At 35.5% G+C, this 17,397-nt stretch overlaps 1 long non-coding RNA gene across 1 annotated transcript; it reads right to left on the bottom strand.

Moving 5' to 3' along the window:
* Positions 1-3,458: 3,458 nt before the first annotated feature.
* LOC127550942 (uncharacterized) lies at positions 3,459-17,173 on the bottom strand. Its single transcript, XR_007950982.1, has 3 exons — positions 17,098-17,173; positions 4,075-4,213; positions 3,459-3,622 (listed from the first exon to the last, which is right to left on the bottom strand). It is a non-coding gene; the product is annotated as an uncharacterized LOC127550942 (long non-coding RNA).
* Positions 17,174-17,397: the final 224 nt, after the last annotated feature.

Genomic DNA, 17,397 nt, shown 5'->3' with positions numbered 1-17,397 from the left:
TTGCAACACACTTAATATTACATTTAATATCCATTCAAGCAGAAAAGAAATGTTTATTGTTTTGTTTTTTTAGTATTCATCATGATCTTAAATTTTGGATTGATTGGTATTTTAAAATACCTGTACCTCCACTCTTTTCTATTAGAGTAAATAAGGAAGAGTTGACTATATTTTTATTGCTTGCCATCAACATTCTTGTTAAATGATATTCATAACATTATTACAATCAGGTGTATCCTGATTCTGGGAAAGTACTAGTACTGTTAGAGCTCAAGGAACCTTAGGGACCTCCTAGTTCAATTTCCTCAAATTGAGAGAATAGAAAATGAGAGGCTTTAAATGATTTTCCCAACATCATACAACTAGTCAGCTGAACCAAAGTGAAAATCCCCACCATCCCACTCCTCTTTCTGTCTCTCAGGAGGGAGCCAGGCAAGAGAATTAGGAAGCTTTGTTCAATTTACATTACCATTTACCTTTCTCCCTCACAACAGGGAAGATCTTCTACACCAGTAGTTCTCAAATCTTTGTTCTCAGTATCTTCATATTGTTAAAAAAAAAAAAAAAAACTATTGAGGATCTATTCAAAGAGTTTTTGTTCACATGGGTTATATTTATAGCTATTTACTATATTAGAAATAAAAAAAATTTGAATTTGTAGACCCTCTGAAAGGGTTGCAGAGATCCCAACAATTTTTTGAACTACACTTTGAGGACCACTGTTCTACAGTCCCTCTGAACATTAGGAGAATACTGTTCATGAAACTATCCAAGACACTGAATTCAATGATTACCCACCTCCTTGAAATCAGGTTTTTATGATCTTGGTTCTTTTTGGGTCCCTGACACTACCAAGAGAAAGAGGAAAGCAGAAAAAGCAATGAACATGGAGAAACAAAAAAGCTATCAAGAGGACAACATTGGGGACCTGACCTAAATTATGTTAGAACTTTTTCTACCAGAATGGATTACATAAGAAGAAACTTGTTAAAGTGCGTTTTAAAGTATATTCATGAGACACTACTTACCAAGTTTGAGGAAAGTCCTGGGCTTTGAGAAGTGACTGGCCCCACCCCTCGGGTACTTTCCTTTCTTAACAAGATCTTATGCCAGTCGTCTCATTTCCAAACATACCCCAGGGAATACCAACTCCCCACACTCCCATAGTGGGGCTGGAAGGTCTTAGGCCTGTGGCTTGGAACATCTGCCTTCCCCCAGTATCTATCCTCTCCTTGCAGCCTCTGGCCACTTTTCAAGCTTTCCCCCTTACCCTTCCCAAGAAGCTGCCATTGGAGGGTGATGGATGTGTTTCTGGAGATTCAGCTTGACTTGTTTGTTCACATTCTCCAGCTGTTCAGTGCCTGCAGTGTGCACTAATGGTTGCTGCATTTGATCATTCCCTCCTCGCCCCTAAACTTCCTGGCAGAACTCTAGTGAAATGGAGAATGTGACTGGAACCAAGAATTTCAGCAAAGTTTGGAAGGGAGATGCTTCTTATATTGTGCAAGAGGCTTGGGGCAAAGATAGAAGGCTAGAATAGCTAGTCAATTATTCATTCATTCCTTTGTTTGACAAATAAGTGTGGAGGACCAAAGACCAGGTAAGAGGGAAATAGGCCAGCAAGACCCCTTCAGATGTGCTGCCATTGTATCATCTTGGTTTCTTACAGTTTCTCATAGTCAGTCCTTCATATTTCCTACTTCCATGCCTATGTACTGACTGACTGAGCCTTATGCCTGAAAGGAACTTTCTTCTCACCTTCATCTCTTTAGACTCTCTAGTTTCCTTCAAGATTTTCCTAGAGACACCTTTTGCATGCACCTTCTCCTGATGCTACTTCTCTAAGCTGTCGTGATTCTAATAATAATAATGACTTGCTGGTGCTTTGTTTATACCCAGATACATAAATATTATTACTACTGATGGAATGTAAGTTCCTTGAGAACAGGGACTATTGAATTTTTGTCCTTGTATCCCTACAACCTGGCACATAATAGGTATCTAATAAATGCTAGCTGATGGATGGAAGGTTGGTAGGGTGCCCTTGTATGTGAATAACAGAGAGAACACTACGATATTCTGCTCATTAATTATATAAAAATAATTATATATATATTGTACATATCACAGGACTATTATGTGTCAAATGAGATTATGTATGTATGCATGTATATATACACATTATTGCACAAAGATTTGTATGTATTTACATATATATAGTGTAAATGTAAATGCATATGTGTATATATGTATACACTTATCTATATAAGGGGAGGATAAAATGATGGGCTTGAAATCAGGAAAAACTGAATTCAAATTTTGCTCCAGGTATTCATTACTCTATGCCTTTTTTTTCACATCTGTAAAATGGGAATAACAATAGCATAATAATAATAATAATAATAGCAAGGATAATAATTATTATAATAAAAATACTTTACATGATTGTTGTGAATATTAAGTGACATATTAAGCATTTTGCAGACATTAAGGCACAATAGGAATGTTAGCTGTTGTTTTGCCACATATATGTGACCCATATGTAGATCATATATAAATTGATTACATAAGATCATGTATATGGGTAAATACCATGCAAACAATAAAGTAATATCTGATCATGAGTGATTACAACCAACTCCTTTTTGTCTAGTGTCTATAAAGCTTGCTGCTATCCCTGTTGTTAACAATGAGATCAAATTCTTCACTCAAATTGAACTAGATTCCATTTCTGAGATTTAATATCAGTCCAGATCCTAATAAGGTCTTCTGGCTACTGTTCTTAATTAGATATGGAAATTAGAAAGAAATAAGCCTGGAGTCAAAGGTTTAAAGGGCAAGTCCAAACTTCAGTTCACACTAGCATTGTGAGGTGGGCTAGTCACCTCTGTAAATGAAAATAATGATGTTCAATATTACCTACTTTCCAGCAAATGTTGGATAGGGGAAGGGAGTGGGAAGAATTTCTTGTATTTCTTGTTATTGCTGCCTTTGCTTAAATCTTTTCAGCAAATGCATGACAAATCTGCAGTTTCCAATCTCCTGGTTGGGTGGACTCAGTTCCAATCCTAGCTAACTACACCTAAAGAACTTCCTCTCTGTTTCAGATATCCAGGTGCATATCAAGCTTACTTTGGCCACAAGGAAGAAAAACATTGGATTTTCCTAATTGTTGTCAATTAAAGGTTGCAACTTGGTCATTAGAGAAACTCAAAGAAAATTTAGCAGAGTTAATTGGAGACCTACAAGGCATATGGCATGGGCAGGCCCAGAACCCTTCTGTAACTGCAGTTTATATACCTAGATGATTGCTGTTCAGGCACCTCAGTGCTTCCAAACAGGCAGGAATATGATCCTCCAAGTCTTTTTTCTAGTTAAACATTTCATAAAATCAGAAAGTCTATGTTTTCATACCTCCTGCTTCTGTCATCCTGACAGAACATCCAAGCTGGCAGTGATGTGTTCTGGGTCATTTTCTTTATTTTCCTGTGTTTTACCTGTATGATATTGAGGGCTTTATAGAATCTGCCAGTCAATAGGCAAACCCAGCCCTATTCATCCCAAGATAGTTGGATTGTTTTTCAAATTCGTAATGATCAGAGGATCACCAGCTTCCAAAGACCTGAAGGGAGATGAAAAGTAGCAAGTTCAGTTTGATAAATAGGAGAAAGGAGAGATAAAAAGTGAAGTTAATACAAGCACCCAGTAAATTCTTATTGAATTTTTCCATAATGATCAGATAGTCCTGGATGGCAAAGTTAGGGCTTATCAGAAGGTATCTCTGTACATACATATATATGTACCACCACCACAACAATAAAACAAAACATCAGTCTTTGACAGATGGATCATAGACTCTTAGATATAGTCAGAAGGCACCTCGAGAACCAGCTAGTCCAAGCATCTCATTTTACAGATGAGTAATTTGAGCCCTCCAGAGGGAAAGTGACAACTCCTGGGCCACAGAGGTAATAAATATCAAGCCAGATTTTGAACCCAGGCCTTCTTATTACAGAGCCCCTTTTTGTTAAAGTCTTCCCTTTCTTGATTATCTGTAGTTTATCTTGTATGTACCTTGTTTCCATGTGGCTGTTTGCAGATTGATGGTGACCTCTTTGAGCATGGCTTTCTTTGTACCCCAGCATTTATCATAGCTCCTGCCACATTTACATATGAGCCTCTGTAATCGCCATCCATTCCTCCTGAATATATTCTGTGGGGCCAAGCAGAACAAGCCTTATTCCTCTTCTAAAAAATAGTCCTTTAAATATTTGAAGACAGCAATTGCGTACTCCTAGTTTTCTCTTCGTGTACAATATTTCTAGTTCCTTCAACCTACCTTTAGGTTCCCACCCACAAATAAAAAATCAGTCACCAATTTTTCTGAGTGCACCAAAAGAGAAAAATCACCCAGTCGTATTGTAGTCTTTTTACCTGTCAGATCATATATCCTGAAGGTAATGGTACCTCCATAAAAGACCAGAGGATATTTCAAGCATTGTCCAAGGATTCTGGCTTCTGTTCCAAAGCAATTGTTTGTGTACATTTTCAAGATTCTCATCAAGCCAAATCAAAGACAGGCTCTTAGCATAAACCAAGACCAAATTAAATCTTCAAATTTCCATAGAGGAAAAGCAGGAATCCTTACTAAGATTTCCAGTCTGAGAAAATAGCTTTATTTGATTTGTCTTCTAAACAATGCTTATTACCCTGAAAAGAACCCATCAATTAGACTTGGAAAAAGTATAATTATCACTGGAAAACTCAAGACAATCCAGATGTAAAGTACTAATCTCTATGTACACCTTTCCACTCCTATCCCCAGTGGAAAAGGAAATGCATGAATAGTTATAAACTATCAAGAGAGGAGACCCTTAGCAAAAGGCCTGATTCTTAACAACAACTTTCCTAAATTTCCAAAGCTTGCCTCTTGAGACTGGCCGGTAGAGTAAGAGGTCAAAACATGGAATACATTTAAATACATTTTTAAAACATGGAATATAGCAAGATATACTGATGATTTGCTTCTTGCTTGCCCTTTCTAAGCTCAAAAAAATAGATAGCAAAATCTAAATATATGAATATCTATGTTTCAGTAGTTCCCCAAAATAATATCTACTCATTTGTGTAGTTTCTAAACTAGAAACTAAGGGAATGGCCCATCAACAAAGGAACAGCTGAATAAGTTATGATATAGGAATGTAATGGAAAACTATTGAGATGTAAGAAATAGATAATTTCAAGGAAACCTAGGAAGACTGGGCTGAAGTAAAAGTTTTATTCTATTTGAATAAAATCAGGAGAACAAATATATTCAATAATATCGTGAATTTTGAAAGACTTAAGAAGTCTGGATAATGCAGTGATCAATCAGGATTCCAAAGAACTAACAAGGAAGAATCCTACCTGCCTCCTGACAGAGAGGTGATGGACTAATATGCAGAATGAGGCACAGTATTGAACATAGTCAATAATGGAATTTGCTTTGCTTAATGGTGTTTATGTGTTACAAAGGTTTTTTTCTTTCTTCCCTTCCCCTCCAAAGGTTAGGAGAATGTGAAGGAAAAAAATAAATGTTTGACAATTGAAAAAAATTTAAAATAAAAAAGAGCCAATTTTTAAAAAATGCATGCAGTGATAATATATGGATAGCACATGTTTGCAGATACCAAGTGGAGAGGAGAAGGATATGTTACACAATATTTTTTTAAAGGAAATATATGCTGTACACCTGCAATGACCACAGTCTCCAAGGTCTGTTTTTGTTGGGGCAGTTTATGGTGGTCCAGATCACTCAGACTTTGGCCTCAGACACTTTTTTTTTTGTCTAGATGATGTCTCAGTCTCTAAAATCCATCTCTAGGAGCGGAAATTGTGTCACATAACCCTGTCTTGCATTGGGCTATGGAAACCTGAGACTCACTTATATCATTTTTCAAGAGACTAAAAAAAGAAAACAGTATATGCAGAGAATCTTTGTAAATGGAAAATATTGCATATAAGGAGTTTGCAGCAAGCCAGGACATTTCAAACCAGAAAGCAGAAGGAGTAGGAACAATCTAAGTGATTTTTAACTATATCTTGCCAAATCCAAAATGACTGTATCTATAAACAGAACTCCCTTTCCAATTTTCTGAACATACACACACACACACACACACACACACACACACACACACACATATATATTTTCTTTTTAATTAGACTGGGTACAGTTTGATAGGATGCCTTTGAAACAATTTGTTCCTCAGGCTTACCAGACATGGTAAAGTATACAAGCCAAGAAATCTCAGCTTTAGAAAGGAATGGCATTTGACTTCATGATTTCTAAGGACCTTTTTAACTCTAATTTCAATAACTAATCAATCAACAAGTATTTTCTAGATACCTACTCTCTATCAGGTACTATTATGTGCCAGACAGTATTAGGTATACAAATACAAAAGTGAGAGAGACCCTGTCCTTAAGGATATTATGCTTCATTGGCAAGAGACAACATGGTCAGTGAGAAATAAATATAAGATATATCCAAAATGAATAAAAGTAATGATGCAAAGGTTTTGCAAGGATGAATGTTGAAAACTATCTTTGCATGCATTTTAAAAATAAAAAGCTAATATTAAAAAAAAAAAGAAAAAAATTTAAATGAAAAAAGTGATATTTCAGGAATAGAGGCAACTAAGATGTGAAAGTCCACCATTTTTACTACATATACATTTTTTTCTCTAAAGAATTATATTCAGTTTTGCTGGATAGAGGCTTCTTGGTTTAATCCTAGCTCCTTTAACCTCTGGAATACTATAATATAAAATCTATGATCCTTTAATTCAGAAGCTGATAAATATTGTATTATCTTGACTGTGGTTCCATAATATTTGAATTGTTTCCCTCTGAGTGATTGCAATATTTTCTCCTTTACTTGGAAACTATGGAATTAGGCTATAATATTATTGGAAGCTTTCATTTTGGAAACTATTTCAGGAAGCAATTGATGAATTCTTTCCATTTCTATTTTGCTTTCTATTTATCAGGGAAGTCCTTGATAATTTCTTGAAAGATGCCATACAGTTTCTTTTCTTATCATTCCTTTTATATCTGAAATAATTCTTGTTATCTCTTTTTTATTTATTTTCCAGGTCAACTGTATTTTCCAATGAAGTAGTTCACTTATTTCTTCTACTTTTTATTTTTTTTTCATTTTGTTTTATTGTTTCTTGATGTTTCATAAAGTAACTAGCTTCCATTTTCCCAATTCTAACTTTTAAAGGAATTATTTTTTTAGTGTGCTTTTGTACCTATTTTTCCACTTGGCCAATCCTATTTTTAAGTCTCATGTTGTATATGCTGTAGTTTTCAGTGCTAATTCTAGGGATCTATAAGTTTTCAGATATCCTAAGGTAATATGATCAAAGGAGAGTGACCACAAGTACTCTTTTTTTGTCCTGAGACTGTGACAAGTGTTTGTGTTTCCCCTTGACTGAGGACTGTGATTCAGAACCACCTTTGGGTGACAAAGTCTTATATCCACAGCCAACAAAATATCCCTTGTAATAGTCTTCTGACCTGTTGTTTGACCCTTTTATTGTAGGCTAAATCATCCCCAAGACCTGCTGCTGGTTTACCCAGGCCAGCTTATGCTGGATTACACTCCACTCTCACCACATTTTAAGTTGTCTTGGGCTGGAAATTTGTTTCACTCTGTCTTCTTAGTTATTCTGCCACCTCAGAATTAACTTGGAGGCGTTTATGTGAAGTTATTCAGAGAGGATTTGGATTGCTCAGGTGAGTCCCTGAATTTATTTCACCACCTTTGCCTTTACCTATCAAGTAAGGAAATGAGAAAAGACTTCTGCTAATTTATCTGCTAAATCACAGATTAGCTGAGAATTGAATTATTGGAGGGAGTTCTTATACCTGGAATTCCTCAGGCTGAAGAAAAATCAAATTCTTCTAACAAAGAAAAGCACTGTGGTTACCTAAAGTTATTAACAAAAATGATAGTCTGAATCAGAGCTGTTAGTGGAAAGAACCCCAATTTTGGAATCAGAAGGCCTGCTTTATTACTTGTATGAATTTGAATCACTTAAAACTCCCTCAGGACTCAGTGTCTTCATCTGTAAAATGCAAGGGCTAGTTCAAATGATTTCTGGAATTCCTTGAGGATATCAATCTAAATTCCTTTTAAAGATACAGATTAAATCCCATTTGAAATAGGATAAATATTCCTCCCACAATCCTCTGTCTTTTGGACAACATTCTCCCCGAGACTCACCCCATCATCAAAGTAAATCTAAGACCTTAGACCCTAAAAAATGGGATTTTCTGTATGCCCTTGTTAGAGTTAAACCAGGCCACCCATAGCTATAATTTATTCAAAAAGTCAGGATCTAGGAAGAACATTCCACATGAGTCAAACTCAGAAAGGAGTAAAATAAACCTGGGAATCAACTAAGCAATTTAAACAGAGAAGGAGAAAGTTGCCACATGGCCCTCACAATGCTCAGTCTTTATATCTCAAGGCATGATGGTGGCAGGAAATTTGGAAACTCCCCACTAAATTTTCCACATTAGACCAATAGGATATAAGAACTGAAAGGGAGTTCAGAGATCATCTAACCCAATTTCCCCATTTTTCAGACAAGGAAACTGAGATTAGATAGGGGAATCCAAGGTCACACAGTACTAAGTACACAGTACTAAATACAGTAAATACAATAATACAATAAATAGTAAATGATAGAGCTGGGATTCAAGTGTGTAGCACCTCTGTGCCTCTTGAGTCTACATGGAGGGGAGTGCCAGAGATGGGAAAAGCTGACCCTCTATTGCTTCCTGAGTCCAGGTGAGTTCAGGCAAAAATATAATTTACTTCACAAATCATCACTAACCAATGACTTCAAAAGATAGTATCACAAAAGAGATTTTTGCTTTAATATACTTTTGTTTATTTTGGTACAAAACAAACATTCTACAGTATAGCTACTCCATGAGGCTTCTGATTAGACAAGAAATCTTGTATAATTTTTTAACTCAGAAATGTAATATTGTCATAGATCTCAAGTCTCTATAGGAAAAAAATGACAATTTGATTGATCAGGCATTTATTAAGTACTTACGTTATGTCTGGCACATTGTTGATTCTAGGGATACCAAGACAGAAGGGAAATAGTGTCTGAAGAAATAGATATCCTACTGAGAGGAGAGAACAATAACTACATAGATAACAAATAAAGTATTTATAAAGTAAATTCAAGGGAGGAGGGGAAAGAAAGCACTAATAATTGGGAAGATAAGGAAAAATCTCTAAGGAAGTTAATGATAACCAAGAATTAGAGGTAAGAAGGGAGAACATCAGTCATGAAAGACAGTGTTAAGACATGGAAGCAGAAGATAGCATGTTTTGTGGATGAGAACTTCAAGCAAGGCCTCTGAGGCTGGAATTTTGAATGTAAGGGAAAAAAAGGTTGAAACCAGTCTAGAAAGATAGGTTAGAATTTATATAAGGAAAATAACTTTTTAAAGAAAAACAACTTTGAAAGATTTAAGAACTCTTATCAATGTAATGACTAATCGTTATTCCAAAAGACAGGTAATGATATAGTTTACCCATTTCCTGACAAGGAGCTGAATTCAAGATGCAGAATGAGACAAAAACATGTGAACATGGCCAATGTGCAGATTTGTTGTGCTTAAATTTGTCTTATGGATTGGTTTTCCCTTCCACTAAAAAATAAGTGATATGGAAAGAGTATGAAAGAAAGAGACAAAGACAGAGAAAGATACAGAAACAGACAGAGAGACACACAGAGAGAGACAGAGACACAGAAACAGAGAAAGAGAGAAACAGTCAGAGAAGAACAAAAATAAACAGAGAAAGAGACAGAGACAGACAGACAAAGAGACAGGAGGAGAAAGGAAGGTTAGCCAACTTGGAAAGGATTTTAAATTTCAAAAAGAAAAGACTATTTGATGCTAAAAACTGTAACTCCCACTGAAGCTTCCTGAGCAAAGGAATGGCAAAGACTGTCAATATGAATTCTCCATTTTCCCACAGCAAGAGACAGTCTCACTTTTTGCCCTTCCCCTATTTGCCAACCTCTTCATTCCATCCTCATGACTCAGAGCAAGGCAGAATGTAATCTCTCGTACAAAATAGAAAGTCACTGTATTTTGTTAGTACAGTATTTACACAGCCTTGTAATTTCCCTGACTTCCTGAATTTCTGTCTTCCCTCATGTTTCCCATCAGCCCCTTGAAATCAGACAAGGTGGAAGCTATGGCTCAAGACCACCTAGCCATAGAGGTTCTTTACCTAAATCTTTTACCTTCAGGTTTCCATGGACTCCTATGCATATATTCATAAGATAAGCCAGCTGCTACCTCATATCAAGAAGCTCAACAATAAATTGTTCTGTTCCTGAAAATATCTCAGTCGCATAGAATTCTATTATCACTGGTGAAGATGTGAAATATAGGCTTATTCTAAGAACTGTAGGACATACCCTATACTTTACTAAAACTATGAGAAGAAACAGGGAGGGAGGGGGAAGTAAACAGGAATGAGAATAGACCAGTGACCTGATATCTCTGAAGTTCTCTGAATCAAGACTGGAAAATGGCAGAGGTGGGAAAAGAGGAGGTGACAAAACTCAAGAACTAAAAGTACTGGGCTTAGTAAGGTTCATCAATCTCTGCAACACTAAAAATTATCGAGGGCATCAGTGATAGTAGGATACCTCCTATAGACATTCTTCATATGTAGAGAAGCAGATAGGCAGGAGGCAGGTATAAGGGAATGAATGCTGGTTCTGGAGTGAAAATGTCTGGCTTCAAACCCCATTTCTGATTCTTCCTATATGACTTTGAATAAGGCACAATACTCATAGGCCTAAAATTTACTGATCCACAAATGAGAAAATTGGATAGACAGACTTTGAAATTCCTTCCAGGGGAATAAAGAAATGATTTTTCCAGGATCACCCAGCTAGTGGGTATACGATGCTATGTATAAAGCTATCTCTGCTGCTATCTTTTTATCACCATAGAAAAAACTCCCTTCTTCAAGGGATCCTAGAAAGTGCATCTAATAAGAGCAATGTTCAAACTCTTGAATTGTTCAATAATGTATATTCATTTCAATACATGAAAGGAAAGGCATAAAAATGTAAATGTTTAAACATATCATATTATAATATGTTATATTGTGTTTTATTGTATTATGATGATTATTTCTTTTTATTTTTGTCTTCATTTTATCATTTAATTTTTTAAACCACAAGAATTTATAATTAAGTTGTCCCTCACAGTAATTCCCACCCTTGTTGAGCAAATTTTAACATAAAAATAATTTTTAAAGTTTTTTAATCCCTTAATGTTTTTCTACCATGTCCAGCAAAACAAATTCAGAGGGACAAATTCTAAATAATGTCCTACAAATACTGAAATCTATCTCTTTGTGGTGTAAAAAAGACAAAAACAAAACCTTTGACTCAGACTCCCAGATATGGGAGTTCTTCATATCCCATTTCTTCAAAGCTGATTATCTTTATAAGGTTGGACCATTGCTTTAAACTTTTTGTACATTAGTTTTCTTATGAGTGCGGTGTCCAAGTTGGAGTAGAGAGGATGTCCTGACTGAAAATTGTGATGAGAGTGTAAGGGGATTAATGAATAAGGCAAGAAACACCTCCAATCCTGCCTCAGATACTTCCCAGCTGTGGGACCCAGCCTCTCTGAGCATTTTTCCTCACCAGTCAAATGGACAATGTAGCTGCATCTACCTATCTCTCAGGATTGTTGTGATGATCAGATGAACTGTTTATTGCAAGCAGTAAAGCATGGTAAGCTGATGTTGCTATTCATAAGAATTATGAATATAATTCAAAGTTCATCAGTAGTTGCCTCGTTCCCTCAGTCTCTCAAATCCCACAGGAGCTTAGGGACAGATTCCTTAATTGGAATTAAGGGACAGATTTCTTAACACTGCATGAACCAATCAGCCAGAATACAGAGACTTCCTCACATTGTTCCATCCTTTTGATAGAGGAACCTGGAGGGGAATCTTCTTCTTCAGTGGGTAGGGTATAAACTCATGCAATTTAATTCAGCAAACATTAATGCTGCACCTTTTATATGCAATATTTTATGGATAAAAAAAGAAATAAGGCATAATCCCGAAGTCCTCAATGAGCTTATTATTTAATAAAATATAAGTGGGGGGTATAAAGGTAGGGAGGGTAGGAGAGAACTGGGGATGTAATATAGGTAACTCCAAAATAAAAGATGGAAACTGGATATATTGTTTGACTGGTATAAGGAATTTCCTCTCCCAACACAGATTGATAAATGCTCTACAATTTAAAATCTTATAGAGTTGTCTAGATGTCTAAGAGGGGAAGGGACTTGCTCAGGATCACTCAGCTCATATATATATCAAAGATAGCCCCTAAATAGGGTCTTTTTGAATTCATAGCCAGCTTTCTTTCCACTTATTCCTATGATTGTAATGTAATGTAACTCCCATAATGTAAGGTAAAATATAAATGTATAAAAGAGATTCAGACAAAGTGAGATGAAAGATTCAAAGATCACTTTTAGTTGGAATTTTAGGGAATATTTAATGGGGAGGTGGAATCTGATCTCAAATGAATAGGAGGGTAGCAGCATCCTACCTGTTGTCTGGAACAGTAGAAGAAGCTCTAGTTCTGGAGTATGATCCTGCCTCTAAAATGTTCCACAGGCCATTCTTTTGGCCTCCATTTCCCAGGGTCTAAAATGAAAAACTGCTGGGTTAGCAGTTGCAACTTTCCAGCTCTAGGTATATGGAGCTCTAGTGTATATTATATATATATATATATATATATATAGAGAGAGAGAGAGAGAGAGAGAGAGAGAGAGAGAGAGAGAAAGAGAGAGAGAGAGAGAGAGAGAGAGAGAGAGAGAGAGAGAGAGAGAGAGAAGAGAGAGAGAGAGAAGAAAGAGAGAGAGAGAGAGAGAGAGAGAGAAGAGAGAGAGAGAGAGAGAGAGAGAGAGAGAGAGAGAAAGAGAGAGATTTTGAAAGAGAACATTTCAGTCACGAATATACTATACATGAAAATGCAGGAAAAGACAGAGACAATGAAAGGAAACTATTGGAGCAGTACAGATATAAAACTGTTGTTTAGTCATTTTTCAGTCATGTCTGGTTTTTTATGATCTCATTTGGAGTTTTCTTAGCAAAAATACTGGACTCACTTGCCATTTTCTTCTCAAGTTTATTTTACAGATGAGAAAACTGAAGGAAACAGGGTTAAGTGACTTGCCCAGAGTCACACAGATGCTAAGTGTGTGAGGCCAGATTGGAATTCAGGAAGAAAAGCTTTCCTGCCTCCAAGCCCAGAACTCATTATCTATAATAAAACATGACAAGGAGTAATCTGTGTAATGATGAAAAGATAGGGTGGAGATAGATAATGAATCTACTTAAATGCTGGGCAAAAAAAAGTTTGGATTTTTTTAATATGCAATCAAGTTACTGAAGGATTTTGAGGTGGGGATTTTGAAGTCACTGAAGGATTTTGAGCAAGATCCAGTCAATGTATTAGGGAGATGATAAAGTAAAAAACAAATTGAAGAGGAAAGAGATTGAAGGAAAGACTGCTAGTCAAGAGACTATTTCCAGGGTTCAGGTTATAAGTCCCTAATGCTTAAACTAGTGGCAACAATAGCAGTGGAAAGGAGATAAAATATTGGGGAGACAAGTGATTGGATGGGGGAGGAAACAGAGGAAAGAGTAAAATAATAAATAGTCAATGAACATTTATTAAATATCTACTACAGATGACTTTCCAAGACTGATATCATTAACAAAAGAAGGAAAATTTAGAAGAACAAATCGGGGGTGGGCACATGAAAATAAGGGAAAAAATTGGGGCACAGAAAATCACAAAGAAATATGAGTTAAATTAAGTTGGTTATATAGATTGGATTTATGGGAAAACATAAACAAAATGGCAGAGAATGGACCAGTATAAATGGGATACAGTCTCCATGTTGGTGTATTGGTGAGACCATCCATTGGAGTACTGTAGCTATGGCAACAAATTAAAAGATGGGAGGAGGGGCAGGAAAATGAGGAGAAATGAATTATATACTGGTATTTCTGGGAATAAATAGCTAGCTAGCATTACCAGTGAAGATACCAATTGCTCAGGAGGTAACCAAGGGACTAATACCCAGAGAGCTGTAAATTTAAATATTCTCTCTGTTGCTGTTTTCTCCAACCCAGTTTTTCTCTATTTGCAAAAATAAAAGAACATAACAACATTAATTTACCTTAGAGGATGGTGGTGAGAAATTTCTAATAAAATTGATTGCAAAACTCTTTGCACATATAAAGTGTTTGATAATAAACACTAATGCTTTAATCCCACATCGCTTGTTTCTCAGACTTGAAGATTAAGGAAAAGTTGAAATGGAGAAGTAAGAAGAGCAGACCTTGTATTCTGTCATTTTCTAGTTTAAAAAAAAAAGACAAGCAAAAAAATACCAAGACCATTTTAAAATTGCTCCTTATGTAACAGGAGTCTGTGAACTGCACCAGGATTTAATTGAAGGAAAAGTAACTGTAGGGGAATTGCTTGGAGTACTGCCAGAAGGGTTTTAACAGCTGGAAGTTGAAAAGTGATTAATTTTGACAGCAATAAAAGCCTCATGTTCATACATAATTACGCTTAGATTTGTGAGCTGCTGGAATTTTTTTTCTCTGTATACTATTAACCTTTCACTTTCCAAAGAGAAATTCAGATACTTTTAATGAAGACAATTTTACAATTAAATAAATATTTGTTCCCAATGGCTCTGATTCATCCCAATAAAAGGAAGAACAATGAAAATTGAGGGGAGGAGCAGAAATTCTATACTTGGAATTCATTATATACAACTTAATGGAAATAAATCAAGTTCTCTTCTCCTTAGAGAAGATTGGGGAATCAGAGAAGACTCAGAGACAAGGAGAACATTTAGCACCAATCAAAAGAAAGGCTGATGTATTAGTGTTTTGAGGTTACTTTTTTAGTCACAGTTCACTGACACAGGAAATAGAGTGAAATAATATAAATGTATTTTTTTCAAGTTATAATCATTAATCCTAGATGGGTTAAGAAAATAATGAAATGTTTTCCAAAGTATTGTCCTAATGATTACCCTATTAGGGAGACATTACAAATGTTATTATCCCCATTTTACAGATGAAGAAATTGACATTCTAAGAGGCTTCTCAAGCTGAGTAAATAAATACAGCTGGAACTCAAAACTCAGCTATCCTAACTTCAAGGCTATTAACTCTAATATCTACATTCTGCCATCTTTCAAAAGATCTAAATTCTGATACTAGCCAATGATTCCACCTTAATTAAGTCATTTAACTTCTCTGTACCTTAGTTTGCTCATCTGTAGAATTAGAAGCTAAAACTAAATGGTTTCTAATGTCCTGCTAGCTTTCTGAGTCTATGCCTAAGATTCTATGATAATTTGTTTGGTTCCATTCCATTGTATCTCTAATTGAAAAAGTTTTTTTTTTTTTCCTGTCTGACTCATCAAGTTGCCAGAGAAGAGATTACCAGACTTAGTTTGATCCAGAAAGGGCTGTTTCTTTCTTTAGTCATCATAAACGTGGAAAGGAATAGAATGAATCCAAGCAAGTTTTTAGCCCTAAAAATGTTTTAACCACTGATAACATTATAGAGTTGAATCACATGATAATATCCTTAAAATGATTTAAATTCCTAGTTAGGGCTACAAACTAAGTGTGGGAAGATTAATAAACACTTGCCAATTCCTCATGATAGTGTAGAGTGGAATAGGGATTTGAGACAAGCTTGTCTATGGATGAAATACATATCCATCCTCTCCTAGAAAGGTGGAGAATTATAAATGCAGAATATGGCACATACTGTCTAGCAATCACGTTTTCAGTCAGTATTACGTTACTACTTTTCTTTGTTTTGAGAGAGCTGTTGAGGAGAGGTAGTGTTTTGAGAAAGGAATATAATGAAAAAAAAAGCACCAACATAAATATACATTTTTAAAAGAATAAATTTGTAAATTACTCCATTTGATTATCCACAATGGAATTTATTCTTTTCTCCTGTGACCTAAGAAGGAGGTAGCCAAAAAGAATATGTGTATATATGTGTGTATATACATACATTATTTGTAAAATATTAGTAGCTAGGTGGAACAATGGATAGAGTGCTGGGCTTGGAATCTGGAATTTTTATGTTCATGAGTTCAAATCTTGTCTCAGATACTTAATGAGTTGTGTAAACCTGGGCAAGTCACTTAATTATATTTATCTCAGTTTTCTCATCTATAAAATGAGATGGAGAAAGAAAAGGCAAACCACTCCTGTGTCTTTGCCAAGAAAGTTCCAAATGGAGTCAACAAAGAGTCAGACATGACCAAAAAGCACAACATGTATAAGGTATATATTTAAGTACTTATTAAGCTTTCCCATTGCCATTAGGCCTTTAAGTAAATGAACAGAAATAAAACACAACAAAACAGAACACTTAGTCTGCAAATCTTAATTAAAAGGGTCCTTAATGTGTTATTCTTTCTTAGTCACCAAATTTTTTCAACAGAAGAGGGGCTTTGATTGTAAATCAAAGGATTTGTAAAGGATTTATTATTTAAAGAGATGAATCTCCCAGGCTGCCCTAAATAAAAGATTCTACCTGGCACATTACTAATATTATATTCCCAAGTGTCAACTATTTCATATCTGTCTTCCCAAACATCTAGTAGACTGTTTCCTGGGCACTGAGTCAGGACCGAGAAAATACTAGCTGATCATATAATGGAGTAAATACTGAAGAAGAATTCTAGGAGATTGATGTGTATTGTTTTCATTGACTTGGTCACTGGAGAGAAAGGAACACTTCTTCTCCCTCCCCACCACTGCCAAAGGATACAAGCAGACTGACCCAAGAAGTAAATGGAAAGAATGGAGGCAGTTAGTCAAAAGAATATGGGATTTGAAAGCAGCAAACCTGAATTCCAAAGACCTAGATGGTGAAATGGGTAGATTGTCAGAATTAGAGTTCCTTGTTCACTTACCAACTGTCATAGTGAGAATTACTCAACCTCTCTCAGGCTCATTTTTCTCATTTTGTTTTCTCATTTCTCATTGCTGTGAGGAACAAATGAGATATCAAATGTGAAACATTTTGAAAATCCTAAAACACTATATAAATATTAGCTAATTATTAATAAATTATGATTATTATTCCAGAATCATTATTTACTAGCAATATGAGTTTAGTCATGTCATTCAATTTTCCTAGCCTTTAGTTCTTTTATTTGTAAAATTGAGGAAAGTGAAATGGTAACCTTCTTCGTATACGGAAATGTTGATCT

The sequence above is a fragment of the Antechinus flavipes genome, chromosome 1 (assembly GCF_016432865.1).
Source record: "Antechinus flavipes isolate AdamAnt ecotype Samford, QLD, Australia chromosome 1, AdamAnt_v2, whole genome shotgun sequence".
NCBI lineage: Eukaryota > Metazoa > Chordata > Mammalia > Dasyuromorphia > Dasyuridae > Antechinus > Antechinus flavipes.
This window is presented reverse-complemented; position numbering and strand designations above follow the sequence as displayed.